General features: G+C 37.8%; 1 protein-coding gene and 1 long non-coding RNA gene across 4 annotated transcripts in view; one reads left to right on the top strand and one right to left on the bottom strand.

Moving 5' to 3' along the window:
* MACC1 (MET transcriptional regulator MACC1) overlaps positions 1–3579 on the bottom strand; it is an 83049-nt gene extending 79470 nt beyond the window's left edge. For both annotated transcript variants that reach the window (XM_054495563.2, XM_054495564.2), the window contains exon 1: positions 3240–3579. The gene's annotated coding sequence lies outside the window, so the exon portion shown is untranslated. The remainder of the gene's footprint in view (positions 1–3239) is intronic.
* Positions 3518–7633, top strand: LOC129040693 (uncharacterized). 2 transcript variants are annotated; one of them, XR_008503714.1, is made up of 5 exons: positions 3518–3563; positions 3729–3799; positions 4196–4303; positions 5522–5695; positions 7277–7633. It is a non-coding gene; the product is annotated as an uncharacterized LOC129040693 (long non-coding RNA). The 2 variants fall into 2 exon arrangements; XR_008503713.1 differs by lacking the exon at positions 3729–3799.
* Positions 7634–16307: the final 8674 nt, after the last annotated feature.

Here is a 16307-nt window from a genome sequence, read left to right as displayed (position 1 = left end):
CACTCTTCATTTATTCATGTTCAGCTTATTGAAACCTATTTCCAAAGAGCTCTCCTGGTGTCATATTCCCTATGCTCCAATCCTGCACACTATGCCCAGGAGGAACCCCCTAAAAGTATGGATTTCCACAGTCGGCTCCTGGTCAGAACCATTTTGAGCCCCCTGCTATCTAGCTGCTGAAGAATAAATCCCTTTAAAGCTTCCACAACCAACCTTATTCCAGCATTCTCATCCAAAATCCCCTAGAATACCCTCCATGGAATACCCAGTATCCCTCCTTTCTTTCCAGCTACACATAAAAACAGCCCATTCAATTTCACTTCCTAATTCTTGTGCTTGATATTCCCCCTACTTCAGTGTTTCCCAAACTTCACTCATTCTGGTACCTCATCATGATTTTTCCACTACCAATTGCCACCTGAACTACTTTTTACTTAATATTTCCTGTAAATTCACTCTTATTTTAAGTAAGACAAATATTTGAAAGGTTAATGTCTGTTAGTACCATAAATGAAAAAAACTGATATCTATTGTAATAAATAGGCAATAACTATATATAAATGTTATTTTAAAGCAGTAATTAAATTAAACTAAGTACTTTTTGCCTGCTAACATTTATTGCTTATTCTGTGAGTGTTATAAAGGAAGCTTAAACAAGTGTTTGGAGAAGTTTAAGTCATATCAAAAACAATAAAACTTATTTCTGAAAAATTGAAAGTAAGTCAAAAAATATAACTTTCTCAATCTGTCATCTTAATGTTATTGTTATTGATTGATCAGTCCATATGTTTCCGAAAATCATTTAATGTGCAAAAGTTTGGAAAACACTGCTGTACATGAGATACTTTCATTACCTTTTCCTGCCTATCTCAACTCTGCACATTTTTCCAGCCCTGCTTAAAGTTCCACCACCTCCCACAATGTCCTCTTGAAATTCAGGGCACTGTGACTGCCCCTTCCTCTGGCAGCCTGGGTATGCGTCGCTTCTGTGTTTTAGGAAGTCACTCCACTCTGCTTTTGAATGACTCGTATACATCTCAAGTTTATTTATTTATTTATTTGGTTTCCAGTAATTATAGCTGAAAGAAAGGTTTTGGAAGGGGTCTTTTTAATCCCCTGATACTGAGCATCACACTCTCTGTGGAGTGACTCTATGAACAGCATGAATGACTAATGAATTAGCACTTACTCTCTTTAACTATTTATGAGTTCATATCTCTGCTAGTAGATAAGGATCCCCTCAAGGGCTGTGCATGAGTTTGTTCTAGCCTCTAAACCCAGCCCAGGGGGAGTATATTGCAGGATTGCTAGAAATCTTTGTCAATTGAATGAATGACACTTCCCAGTGACACTACACCATAGGCAGCATTTGACAACAACAACAAAAGCTGCCCTTTTAGAAGTATACAGTGTTCAGTGCCTCCACAGCTTTCCTCCACCTTTGGAGAATTACAAGTTTCATTCTAATGCTATCCTGCACTTGCTGACATAGGGTTTACATTTATTAATATATGGCATGTCACATATAAAACTCTGCACACTCATCTGAAATGCTGGTTGTTATCACCTTCAGTTATCATCAAATACCATAAGGGATGTTTAGTCTTAATAGACACCTAGGCATATGTGTGGTCTTTCAAGAAAGAATTCTCTAAAAATTCAACAGACATGTCTTCAAGTTCAAAATCAGTATAATTCCAAAATGTCTTTTGTCCTCCAAATCAGCCAATACATTTTAAGACAAGATGGTGTTTAACAAACTTTACCGTAATAGTTTTTATTATCTCTAAAACACAAACAGATAAAAATATTCTATTTGTATATTAGCTACAAGGAAGTTGAGAAAACTGGAATAAATAATATTTTTGCTTTAAGTTTTAAAAATGAATCACAACTAAAGCTTTTAAGCAAATTGTAACTAATAATTATGACTTGATAATTTCTAGATTCTGTAAACTACCCATGAAATCATATTAAAAATCACTATTATGAATAAAAGATAATCATGTAATTAAGTTAAGGGGGGCATAAAAGAATCACCACAGAGGTTAAGACAACTTTAAGAATATACCTGAAATTCATCATTATCACCTAGTAATTGCTATGTAAAAACCAGACATTAACATAGATAAGTCAATATCAATCCTAAATTAGACCCACTGAATATAGACTTAAGACATTTTTAGGGAATTAGGAAGACCTTTAACAAATGGAAGGCATTGGAATTTTCACTACATGCTTTTTGATCTTAAAAATAATTTTTTTAATCTATCTTTATTAATTGTGGTAAAAAACTTAACATACAATTTACCATCCTAACCATTTGAAGTGTTTACACTTACAAATTTTAAGTTCAATAGTATTAAATATATTTACATTGTTGTACAGTCTCCAAGTGTTTTCATCTTGTAAACTGAAACTCTATATCCATTAAACAACTCTCATTTCTCCTTCCCCCAAGCCCCTGGCAACTACCATTCTAAGTATCATTTATGTGAGTTTGACTACTCTAGATACCTCCTGTAAGTTGAATCATCCAGTATTTGTCTTTTTGTTTCTTTGGTGTGTTTTCCAAGCTTAATTGAAACTTAATTAGGATGAAGCCAAGTTACCCTCCATCATGTATCATCTATCTATTCAGTACAATGCACTGTGCTAATTTAATGCCCCCCTTAACTTAATTACATGATTATCTTTTATTCATAATTTAATGCTATTAACCTAATGAGGTAGGTTATGCCACACACTTTACAGATGAGGAAACTGAGACTTTTCGAGGTGAAACATCTTGTCAATGGTCACAAATCTAATAAGCAGTGGGGCTGCTGATTGCAACTTTATCTATCTTCAAAGTACAGTCTTTTTAATATATCTGTATGCTTTTTGAAATATTTAAACTTTTTAGGAGATTTCAGCCATCTACATATTTTAAGCAACTCAGAGTGTTTTGTTTTGTTTTTGCCTTTGATGGTTAATGTCACCTGGGTTCCTCCTTTTTTTAAAATAAACTACTTTATTCTAAACCATGTCTCAAGGTATTATTCTATTTATGTCATGAGGTTTATTCTAACACATGTCCCATAAGCCCACAGAATACCAGTTACCTTCCCTTTATTTAAGCAGGACTTGATTTGTTAAGCAGTTGGTTTGTTAAATTTTTCTGGAAATTATACAACTTCCTAGTGTGTAGTACATATCAATAGTGAAAGGAATATTATTTTTAAAAAAGCAGCACTTACATTTGTGGAAGTGAGCCCCAGCTTCTTCAGTTCAGACACATGGTTTTAGTGAATAGAAGTCACTCTATCAAAACCGGGTACTCTTCAAACATGCCTTGCTCCGTATTCAGGCAGGCAACTGCACCCCTGCTTCCTGAGCCACCTGGGACTTGAAGTTCTACCAGTGTGGCTCCAAAGCTGCCCAACCAGAAACCCCAAAAGGCAAGAGAACTACGATACCCACAATTCAGGCTCCTCACCCGAAACCAGAAGAGGGCGTATGGCTAGAGTTTCACCCTAAGAAGAAAGGGGAAGCAGGTGGAAAAGCAATTAAAAAAAAATCAGGTGAGTATATCTAAGAACCATCTGTAAAGATAATCTTATTTCTATGAAAGGAAATAAAAGTGGTTTAATGTTTGCCAGGGAGTAAGAAGGCACTCTCAGTGTTGGCAATAACTAAAAAATATTTATGCAAACAAATGCTCATGCAGCTGGAACTTGCCCCACCAGATTCTCTTTCGGTGATTCAGGGCTGAGGGTGCCTCACTGCCCTGTGGAACAGGTGAATAAAATCTTCCCAGGTGAGTGACAGTGTCTAACTAGTTCCCCCTTTCCCCCTACATCAGCACTGTGATTGTCACTCAAAGACATAGATATATAGACATAATGGAGACCTTTTGGGATTTCATCTTCTAAAATGCTCTGGATTTTTAAGATAACACTTTAAAATGTGCCTTTTAAAATGTAAGCAAGAATAAAGTTTTCTTGATATTTTCTTCCATTTTACTTTCCAATTCTGTGTTTTGTGTTTTCCTTCTGTATATTTTGTTCAAAATTCAAGAAAGAGAAAATTAGGGGAAAGGGAAAAAAAGTAAAACTTAGTAAAATGAAATGTGCAATAATTGTTTCACATTTTTTTCCAACAACAGCAACAGAGAATGTTAAAAACAAATGTGTTTCTCTATTTGTTCATACAGCATCTCTCTCTAGCCTATTATCTCCTGTTAGACACAGCCCAGAAAATGAATAGAGACAAGTCCTGGCTGGGTCTGGGTTCAGAAACATAATAGAAGGATTCATCTAAAGTAAGTAGATGGCAGAATAGTGACAAAGAAAAAGTTTCCTTTCCCTTTTCTGCACTTTCTCTCCTACTGTTCTAACCACCCCTTCCTCCCTGATGCATCCCGGGCTGTCATGCTGCCAGATCACCTAATCCACCCAGATTCCCTTTGAAGTTTCCCCTTGACTCATCCCACAATCCAAACTGAGCTGTTCTGTTTCTCTTTGTCACAGGTTCCTCAACTCTCTACTAGAACCTAGCTTTCCTTTATGTCATTATATTTTTTCCAAAACAAATGGTTCTTAATTTCCCCAAACCCTACAGAGGGCGTTCTGCATGGCATTTCTCCTCCCTGAAACCATTTTTGCTCAACTTTAAACCTTCAGAGATTTCATTTTTTCCAAAGCTCAATGAAAAACACTCTTCATCAAGATGTCCTCCTCAGTTTGTCTTAATCTGAGTTATTCTCTTCCTCCTAATCAATTTCATAATATTGTATCCGCTCCTCTCATAACACATTGTATATCTCGTTTCATTGGTTTACATGGGTGTGTGTGTACATATGCAGTCTTACATTCCTATTTGAAGGCAAGGCCTCAATGTATCCCTACCTCATTAACTCATTAATGTACAAGTAGATGTTTGCAATAAACAATCAACGTATAAAATAACTGAGATGTTAACTCTAAGGTGTGTGTGTGTTAATGCCTAATGCCATCTTTATCTGTCCCGGAAAACATTTACATTTAAAAACTACCTAAATGCCATGCATGAGTACTGTTATCAGAATCCCCCTGCAGTCTAATCTGGTGTGGCTCCCACAGCCTTTATTTGCAGAAAGGCAAAGTATTAAATCTAGCAATTGAATCCTTGACAGTACCCAAAATGAAAGCCCTAGTGGGTCAGCACTCACTGTTTACCAGCTCCAATCCCTGCTGTGCACCTGCCTTTCTAACAGCTCCCCAAGGACTGGGATCCCTAGAGTCCTCAGTCCCATGGTCTTGGAGACCTGGCCCTACCTCTATGATTTTTGATTATCAGCTCCAGCATTTATGGATCCCTTCTCCTATTATCTAATCTATGGGCTCTAAAGATTAAACTCTGCACTTTGGACTATTTAAATAGTTCTTAACCACTGATCTCCTCCCTCAGGGAAGGGAATTCTTTCGACAGTTGCTAGTTCCTCACACCTCTGCCTCTATGGGATTCTCCTGGTCCCCACATGCTCTGCTGTGTCTTCTAGCTGTCAGCCACTGTGGAGGAAGTGAACCTTCTAGATCCTGCTGACTTATACAATGAATTTTGTGTGGACCATCAGACAAAAGGGCTGGCTGGTGAAGGTGGCTGTTGTCTGGAAAGTCCTCCCAGCTCTCCTCTAATTATGTCATAAGGACTGGAGGCCCCTTAGCCGGCTTGTGTGAGTATCACCAGCTATGTAAAGTTGGGGCCTTAGCTCATCCTCAGCACATGGCTCAGGATCACTTCCTTAAGAAAGTCTTTTCTGACCTCCTTACCCCTACCATGTTTCTTGTACTGACTTACGCAATGGTCACAACCAACATAGAAGCTGAAATCCCAATGACTCACTGTCCCAGCTGCCCTTGTAGATAAGGGAGAGGCAAAGCACTTAGAATGGCAATCAGACATGGCTATCTGGGACCAGGAATTAGGAACTGCTGACACAAAGAAGCAGGGACAGAAGAGAACTCACTCTTGTGGTGAGCAGAGGCAGCTGTGCAAACAACATGCTGTTCCGGATGTGACTGTGGTGGCCGTGGGGTGCAGAGTCCAGGGCTCATGGCGTTGCTCATGCAAATTGTGGTCCCTGGGCCTTAGCAGAAACAAGGAGCCTATTCAGTGGCATTGCTTTGGCTGCTGCTCTGACTTCACAAGCTGTGTGCCTGATTCTTAAGCCCCTCCCAGCAATTCTGGGACTGAAGTTTGGTGTGTTGCTCTTCAGTTTAGATCTGCCACAGTCATTTGCTGTTGCTTGAAGCTAAAAACTCTGAGTGATACGTACCTCTCACACAATTCTTACCACATTGTCACTACCCACCCCAGTATGTTTAGATTCCATCAGATCAAGTACTGGATTTTATTTATCTCTGAATATCCTAAATCTCCACAGTGCCTGGCTATAGTACATGTATATATATTTGACCTACATTAAACTGGTCAATAAAATGAGGAAGTCTTGCTTAAAGTTCCTTCTAACTTAAAATTTGCCTGACCACATGGAAGCTGTCAGGTTGCTCATTAATGCAGAGGTAATTTTTTTCTCTTAACTAGGGTTAGAATTTAGACTCTACCCCTTCTCTATCTCAGAGGGAGCAGAACTAGTGGTTTCCTACACTGGAGAGGGAACTCAAACACACAAGCTATTGCTTATTGTTATTTAATAATCAAAAGGATTTTTGTTTCCTTTTTTCTTTTTTTTGTATCCTTCAGTGACCTATGTCGTATGCTAAAGTCACTCATGTTTGGCCCCTGTAGTACAAATATACCAGAAAGAGTGATAGGAAACAGCATATTCCCTCCTTGTTCAGATTTTTCTTAGTATGACATTATCTTGGAAAGAGAAAGGCCACATTTGCAAGCTTGGAAGAAAGTTCCCCCTGGAGTTTTTTCTCTGTCCTGTTTCAGTATGTATTGACTCTCAGAACCTGGGCTGCTATGACATCCGTTTTCTGGGTCACTTTGTCCCTGAGTCATTATCATCCTGTAACTTTCTGAAAACATTTGACTATGCCATTTACCAGTTAATTTCAGTGACTAGCTGAAATCATAGTAAAATGTTAGAGCCAGAGTAAATTTAGGTCAGATTGATTTTATTTCCCCAGATTAAGAAAGTGAGCCAAGTTGTTAACAATTTCATAGTTTCCTTCATTACATCTTTTTGGAGCCTTACTCAACCATAAGATGAATCATCCATAAAATGACCCCCACAAAGCTGTGGTTTAGATGTTCATCACTCTTTTCTGTCATTTGTTGCTTTCAGGATAACACGCAAGGAAATATCGGCCAACTCTTCACACGAGCACAAGATATTTCCATGCTAGCCTTTTGCAACTAACAACAGAGAGAGCTCTGTGCAGTTTTCACTGGCATTCCTATGGATTACTTGTGTCATAACTGTAATCTAAAGAGTTGTCCATTTGTTGATTCCTTTGTATTTGTATGGTAGAATTGCCACTATCAAACCAAGATCTTTAGCCGTTTTTGTATCAACTTCTCTGGAGCTTATGTGATTTTCCAGAAAATTTCCAAGGCATAGTTTTGTCCCTAAGTCCCACGAATATGTAATATTTTGTGTCTCTCTATTAAAATAGCACTTTTTGTGCATTCCATTAACAAATATATGTGTACGTGTCTGTGTGTGGACAAACATATCAATTACTTCACCCACTTTAGTGGGAAAAATAATTTACTCTGAGTTTCTGGAATACCAGCTAGTGAGTAAGTTCTTTGAGAATGGAGTATCAATGTTTAATTATATTCTATAAACCCAAGACAAGGGGGTGGCAGATATTCCTAATTCATTTTCCAATATGTTTAGATAATAGGCTTCATTATATATATATATGTAAATATCTTGCACATTTTTAAATTTTGCACAAGAAAGTGCAAAACTTTTAAAAAATATTAACATCTATTCACATACTGTTCTGTGGACACCATCAATGGGATTTTATGAGTAGATAAATTTTTCTGACAATTGGAAACTCTGTAAGAAAGAAGCAGTACATTTTATATCCTGGGAATATTGTCTCTTTTTTTTTAACGTACCTAATAAATATTATGCCACAGTGAGCTCTATTCTTTAACTTGAGATTAAAAGGTTGAACACAGAGACACAGATAGGTTCACTGACAAGGGGCCAAATCCCAGTATTCTCTGACATAGAAGAGGAATGCTTTAAGTTACCCATGCAATACCCCATTAGAATTTCCACCTTGGATGTTGGAGTCTACATAAGGCTGGCTTCTTATATTTTCACACATTCTTCTGGTGCTAACATGTTCATTCTAACTGTATTCGCTTTCAATTGCTGATGCAACAAATTACCACACATTTGGTAGTTTAAACCACATGAACTTCATGTCTTGCAGTTTTGGCAGTCAGGAGGCTGCTACAAGTCTCACTGGGCTAAATTCTAGGTGTCAGCAGGACCACATTCTTTCTGGAGGTTTTAGGGGGGCAATCCATCCCCTTGCCTTTTCCAACTTCTAGAGGCCACCCACATTTCTGGGGGCAGATCTCTTTTGCCCTCTTCAAAGCCAGCAGCTTCAGGCTGAGCGCTCTCTTGTCGCATCTCTGATCCTTCCGTCATCACATCTCTCTCACTGACTACAGCCAGGAAAGCTTCTCTGCTTTGAAGGACTCATTATTACATTGAGGCCACCTGGATAATCTGGATCAGCCCCTTCCCACCCACCAACTCAAGGTACAGACCCTTAATCACAACAGCAAAATTCCCTTTGCCTGGTATATTTACATATACCAGGGATTGGGGTGAGGACATTTTGGAGGGGCCATTGTTCGTCTACCATACAGGGTTACTTCCTCAGGAAATTCTCCGTGTAACATTCTAGGTTGGAGTTGAGTCCTGTATAGGCTACCCATCGGGGAAAAGAGACAGTCTCTTGATTTGCTACAGGACCTGTGTTAGAAGAAGATGTATGATTGAAGAAGCATAAAGAAAGGCATGGTGTCTCCAAAACATCACCTGCCTCTGAGCTGTCACCTATTATTTTATTATGATAAACAGATGATTCAGTTTCAAACATGGTTTGCTCTCAAGAACAATTAAATTAAATTAGTTAAACAAGATGGCATTAAAACAGAAATACAACTTAGAGGGATTGCCATGGCAAGGATTCATCAATTGACATTTTGGCAAGGGTAAGTTTATGAACAGGGCTGAGTGGGGAAGGATAAGGGGAGAACTAAACAGAGGGATATTTATTTGCAGAAATAAATGCAGGAATCTGCTTGCATCAGAAAGAATTGCCTCTCACACACGTGGTTTTCCTTTCTCCTGAAAGAGCCAAGCCATGGATCCAATTTTCCTTGCCCGGTACTACATGACTCCATTGCCCTGACTCACCATAGATGATTGACCACAGATCACTGGGTGGAAAATTGATGTTCAAAGCAAAACTGACCATCTGCAACTAGATCAGGATTTTTTAAATTGTATTGGAAGTAACAGCAAAAACCGCAATCACTTTTGCACCAACCTAATATATTTTGTTAGTTTGTGGGTCATTAATCAATTTATCAACATTTTTAAGTGAAATAGAATAAATTGAAATAGAATGGAACTGAATAGATGAAATGAATAGAGTACAATAGAATAAATCAGAATACATTGAACTAAAAAGGGTCAGTGTTGTTTCATGAACTGTTCATTCTAATGTGTATGTGAGTGTGTGTGTGTGTGTGTGTGTGTGTGGTGTGTGTGTCTTTGAGTGTTGAGTTCAATATAAAGTGGTTTCCTTTCTGTAGGCAAATTTGAAAACTATACAGTTAGATAGTTGGCTTATAAAATAATCTAGCATGAAAGCTATGTCTTATTAGAATATTTTTATATGGGATAGTAACCAACTAACTAACCAATCAAATTTTCTTTCTTTGGCATGCAAGCAGAAAACTTCAAGTAGAGGTACAAACTCTGGAGTATTGCAAAACCAGGATAAGCACCACAACAAGACAGAAAGCAGAAACTACAAACTAGTCAAAAGTTGGCTGTAGAAGCAGAGAGCAGCAGGGTGGAGGGCTGGTGATTGGCTGTGGCAGTAGAAATAGAAAGAGATGGAAGCAGAATAAGAGAACAGCTAGTCACAGGAATGATAGGATCCCAGAATGAGGCAATATTAGACACCCATTTATAAAGGCAAGGCAAGGTGAGCTGTTAGTTATTCTTACATTCAACAAATACTTATTGACTGCTTACTGTGTGCCAGGGACTGTTCTAAGAGCTGGCTATATTGCATTGAAGAAAATAAACACAAATCTATGGTTTCATGAGTCTGCATTGTAGAGGACTGTACTGAGTTATGTTCTAACCTATACTTAAGTTCTTCCTGATTGTAAACATGTGTTACTGACTTACCGTGCTTCCTAAATGTGTTCTTCATCCTTTCAACACACCTTCATTATTTTTATTTCTTGAAACATGAAATAACCTAACTAATGTGGCCCAAATAAAAGTTAATATTTGAGAGTTTTGCTTAGGGTCAGTTCTAAATGTGGAAAAGTCTTATTCTAGTGAATGTAAAGCAAGAGCTTATCTCTTCTTGTGGATGGCGCTAGGGCCAGAAAAGAAGAATGAATTAAATTAAATATAGCAAAAGTATCATCATTGTTTCTTCTTTAATCATTGCAGAATTAATTTATTTATTCATTAATGTTCCAATAATTGATTCTTTATAAGGAGCCAAGAATTACTTATTAGTCAAAATTTGCCAAACACTTTAAGCAATTCTCGAGGCATATCCCTCCTGTCTTTTTAAGAAATATTTAACATCAAGTATCTCTTGTGTTTTTAGTATATTTTACCTCTTTCTCTCATTTGAATCCTTCCTATCCATACATCTCTCCAATGTCCCCCATTTTATAAAAATAACAAACATTTACATCTCTCTCAAGCAACTATGATCATCTTTGCTCCCTATCACTGATCAATGTTTTGACAGAATCTCTCCATATACACTTGCTGTTCATTTCCTTATCTTCTCAGTCCTCAACTCTTTCTAATCGGACTTCTCCCTTCATCGAGTTCTCCTTATGGCCATTTTTCTAAATTCGATGAATTTTTTTGTAATCTTTATCTTTCTTGATTTCTCAGCAGATGTTCAAACTTGTCAGAATGGTCTAAATTGTGCCATAGATTTAAAAAAAAAAAAAAAAAAAAAAGCAATGAACAAAAAATCTTCCAAAATCTCAGGCTCAGGACATTAGATATTTCTTTCTTGTTCAATTTGCCAGTCCATTGAGAAGTAGTGGGAGGACTTTCTCTTAATCACTCAAAGACTTAGACCATCTGAGCAGCCTCCATTTTGAACACTGGTGTCTTCACAGAGGGAGATCTCTGGTGAACTTTACACAGGCAATTATAAACTCTTCCCGGAATCAACACACATCCTTCCTGCTTACAAGTCTTTCGCCAAAACTAAACACATGGTCACACTCACCCACAGTGGGCCACTAAGTAGATGTTCCCAATGTTCCCGTAGCAGAGAGCTGGAAAAAGGTGATGAGCTGGATGCAATTTCGACAGTGAAGTTCACTGATCATGCCTTGGAACTTACTCTCCCTTGGCATCTAAGAAACCACACTCTCACAGTACCTCCCCTCTCCTTGTGGCTGATCTTTTCCTGTTCTTGCAGGCTCACTCTCCTTCCTCTGCTCAGCTTGCCCTAGCACCTCATCTCTTTCCCTGAGCAATCTCATCCTTGTCACTGTTTCTATTACCCTCCATTCATTAACAATTTTAAATCCGTGTCCCAGTCCCTCTCTGAACCCCAGAGGCAGATATCCAGCTCTCTTCCTTTCTACCTATGCATCTTAGTCTTAAACTGGACTTGTAAATTAGCCCCCAAATGTTTGCTACTTCAGGGAGTGTGGTACCATGAGCCACTCAATTTTGAAAGCCAAAATCCCGGGACCCATCCTTCTTTCTGCTCCTCTCTCCCCCCCGTATCTAATCTATCACCCCCTGCTGTCAGGTTTACCTCCTAAGTAGATCTCACCTGTACTCCTCTTTCCATGTTCACTGACACTGCCCTACTCCAAACTACCCACATTCCTTACCTGGAATACTATAGTAACCCAGCTGGCCTCTCTTTATCCATTTTGGTGTTCAATAAATCATTTCTTACATTGAAAATAGTTTTTCCCCCCAAAAAGTAAATGCAATGCTTTTGCTTTAAAATTCTTAAATAGCTTTCCTTTGTTCTCAGGGTAAAGCTAAAATCAGTATTTGGCCAATAAGTCCTTCCGTGGTCTCTTTAGTTCCTTCCTATCTCTCCATTCTCATCAAGTGTCTCTTTAATGATTTGCTCTGCTCCAGAGGACCTATTTTAGTTCTTGGAATTTTCTCAGCTTTCTTCCACCGAAAAAATGAAATGTTGTACCTGAAATGCTTTCCACCCTCTTTACCTTTGGATTTTGCCCTTCCACAGAAAAGCCTTCTTTAGAGTATCTATAAAAAGATAATTATTCCACAATAATTATTGGCTGGGCACGGTGGCTTATGCCTATAATTCCAGCACTTTGGGAGGCCAAGGCGGGCAGATCACTTGAAGTCAGGAGTTCAAGAGCAGCCTGGCCTACATGGCAAAACCCCGTCTTTACTAAAAATACAAAAATTAGCTGGGCGTGGTGGCAGACACCTGTCATCCCAGCTACTGGGGAGGCTGAGGCAAGAGAATCACTTGAACCCGGGAGGCAGTATTTGCAGTGAGCTGAGATCATGCCATTGCACTCCAGCCTGGGCAACAAGAGTGAAACTCCATCTCAAAAAAAAAAAAAATTTTTGTGAAGAATTCATGTTTGCTTTTCGGATAAGTTCTAGGAGGCCAGGGCCTGTGTTTCTGTTTCTTCGCCATTATTTTCCTAGCTGCAAGCATGGTGTCTGGGATACAGTAAATGTTTGCTGAACATAGCTTGCACGCATGACTGAATGGCAAATACTAGATTCCTTTTGTATATCAGATTTTAGTGGAAACAAAATTTATATCTTTGTTTAAAATTTCTCCAAAAAAAAGATAATATGGTCCTATCAAAGAAATTGATACAGAATTTTTTTAGAAATATATGAGAGTTTTGCTAAAATGTAATTGTTGGTGGTATTTTAAGTGATAACCTCACTAATAAAAGAAGCACAGTTTCTCATCTTTTCCCAATTATATTTTACAGACTTTCTTCTTACACAATACCTAGGGTAATAACTAGACACACATCCAGATGTGTGTGGCCATTGCTGAAAAAGAGCAATTAACTGGAAAACTGTGACAGTGATTTCCCACTTTCCATTTCAGAAAAAAAATTAAGAATTACTAAAGTCAGAGCTTAAAGTCATAGAGTCCATATTAAATAAATACAAGCCTACGGATTTCACCAGCTTTCTGAGAAATGAAATTAACTAGCCCCAGGCAAAAGAGATTGAGGTAATGTGTCACCCTAAATTCTAATATGGTATTCTTAGGAGGTCATCCTAAGACTGATGTTGCCAGTAAGAAGGAAATAGTTTATCTTAATTACATATATTAGCTTTTTTAAGTTAATAAGGTTCCTCCAGAGGAGTTTTAAATGCTGCCCAACAAATACATGTTCTTCTTACTTTCAGGCATCCTAGAATTGAGTAATCAGTTTCCCATTAATGGAATAGGCACTGGCAATTTTACATTGTTAAGATCAAAATCTATGTTTAAAGACCAGATGGAACCAATCAGGCTTTTTATAATAAACATGACCAAAATACTTTCAGCATATGTAAGAAAAGACAAAATATCAAATATGTTTAAGACTAAAACCAAAGATACTGTTCATATTAATTATTCTATGCAACTAAATTATTTTAAACTTTTCGTATCATTTTAAAGCACTAACTTCTTGAAGATACCTAATTAGTGAATTTTGTTATTATAAGAAAGTTATTTTATGTGGGGGCAAATACCTATTTTATACCTACAAAACAGGTATTATCTAAATCTATAAAACAGATTTGCTCCTATTCCACTCAATTTTGCAGGAGATTAATAATATGCTAATTATCTAGAAAGTGGCCTGCTGCTCAATTTTTAATGATGCCAGAGCCATTTACAGATACACATGAAGGACATTAGAGAGACACTAGGATACAATCTGAAGAGAGATTCTTATCTTTGAAAGGTTACTTAGAATTTCTTAAGTTTAAGAGTACCTTTGTTTTGTAATCTCACACAATATATATTTATTCATATGTGGAGGAGAAAAAAAGAATACCTTCCACTTGCCCATCACAAGGATTATGGCTGACACTCCTATGATAAAAGACAAATTAGCAGGAGCCTTCAGAAATGAAGACCGAAAGACCCACAGAAAAACATGTATTTTTTGTGCCAGGGTTTGATGAAGAATATACAGGGGTATACAAATATGTTTGAACAAAAAGGCCTGTTTGTTCAGATTCTTCTTGACCTCTCTGTATAGCATCTCCTTCCTCCTAAGTCTGGGATAGAACCCCTCTGGAATGAAGGTCTTAAGACCTACTTTCAGGCCAGGTAGGTCCAAGAATTCCTTCATGACTATGTTCACACAGAAAAGCAGGGGAAGGTCAGAAAGAAAGTGACCTTTCTAGGCTTTATGGTTTGCTTTAGGGAGAGGAATTCAAGTTTCTATGACCTACTTTGGGGAGAACGGAAAGAGGGTAAAAGAAGGACAAGGAAGGTCACGGAGGCATTGCTTCGGAGGCTCTCCCATTCTCCTTCAGTTTGAATTACTCAGCAGGCCAAGGCACCATACTCCAGAGTATCTTGTTCTAAGCCCCGACACATGCAACATACAACAATGTATGAAGCACTACAACAAAATGGCACTCAAAGGAGTTAGATGAATCTTCTTAGTGCATGAACTGGGCTCTTAATCCAGTGTTCTTTCTACCATAGCATGATAATATTTAATATCAGTCTTCTTTCTGGAATCATCAATGTGCCAACACACCGGAAACCATGATGCTGCATATTTTTAAATAAATGTTTTGTATAAGTGGTTAAAAGAAACCATTTAGTAAACGGGGAAAAAAAGTGATTTCCTAAAATTTGTGTGGATCAAAAACACTTTAGGGGAATGCTTTAGGATTCCAAAGAAGAAATTAAACCAAGAAAAGTCCCTTTTATTTTCACTGGTGGGTAGATGAAAGTAAAAGTTTTGAAAAATAAAAGAGCTCTAGGACTCATTTGGATGCACTTGTTTGTATTGCCAAAAGGTAAACCACATAATGCAGAAGAAGATTTCTGGCCAATTTAAGAGCCTTACAAGGATAGTTTGTGGCATTACCACACAATTTCTTTTTATATTAATGCTGCTGATACTGATTTGTCTGTTGATCTCTCTCCTGGAAGATTTTCCCAATATCACTGAGGCTGTAGAAGTATCAGAGAAATACTAGTTTGAAAAGTGATTTCCAAATAATCTTTCTACACATAATCCCTTTTGGAGGGACTGGGGATGGGGAATTGACAGATCACTGCATTAATATAAGAAGAGTTGTGCTATTTTTAAACAATTAAAAACTGTAGAGAATATGACTATCATCTCACACAAAAGTCAGAAACATCTACACTAATGCTGTCATGGGATTGCTGCAGGAGAATCACAATGAGAGCCTTCTCAGAATAATGAATGACCCACTGAGGAACAGGGTGTTTCCACTCTGTATTGACATCCATCCTTCCTCTCCCAACTGAACAGCGGTCCCATTGCTTTGATTCAGATTGTCCTAGAAAGAAAACTCCTCTTATGTAAGTAAACAGAACTAATCAATCATTAGAAACTGGTGACTTCCATTAACATTGTATTTCCATGCCCCTAAATGTTAAGGAGGCGTTCATAGGCTCGTCTAAGAACCTAACTACTGTTTTAAAAATTGTCTCTTTGGGAAATTTCCTTCCTCTTTTCCTCTTCTCTCCCCAAAAATGACTCACACACACAGTTGATAAGAATTTTTAAAAGCATATGTGTTTTAAGTCATAAAATAATATGAATAGTAACAGTAAAGTTTGAGTGCTTTGAACATCTAGGCAGTATTTCAATTCTTCAAGTGTTTGTGAAATTTTTCTGTTACTATAGTTAAAAAACAAAAGCAAAAACAAAAATGGAAATGGGAATCCAAGAACCTGGATTCATACTCCCGCTCTTTCACTTCCTAAGCTATGTGACCTTGACCCAAGACAATCTGAGTCACTTTCCTCAGCTGGAAAAGGATATAATTTCGGTTACATCACATCTTATGGTTGTAAGGCAGTACAGAGCAAGTCAACAGC

This window comes from Pongo pygmaeus, chromosome 6 (genome assembly GCF_028885625.2).
Source record: "Pongo pygmaeus isolate AG05252 chromosome 6, NHGRI_mPonPyg2-v2.0_pri, whole genome shotgun sequence".
NCBI lineage: Eukaryota > Metazoa > Chordata > Mammalia > Primates > Hominidae > Pongo > Pongo pygmaeus.
This window is presented reverse-complemented; position numbering and strand designations above follow the sequence as displayed.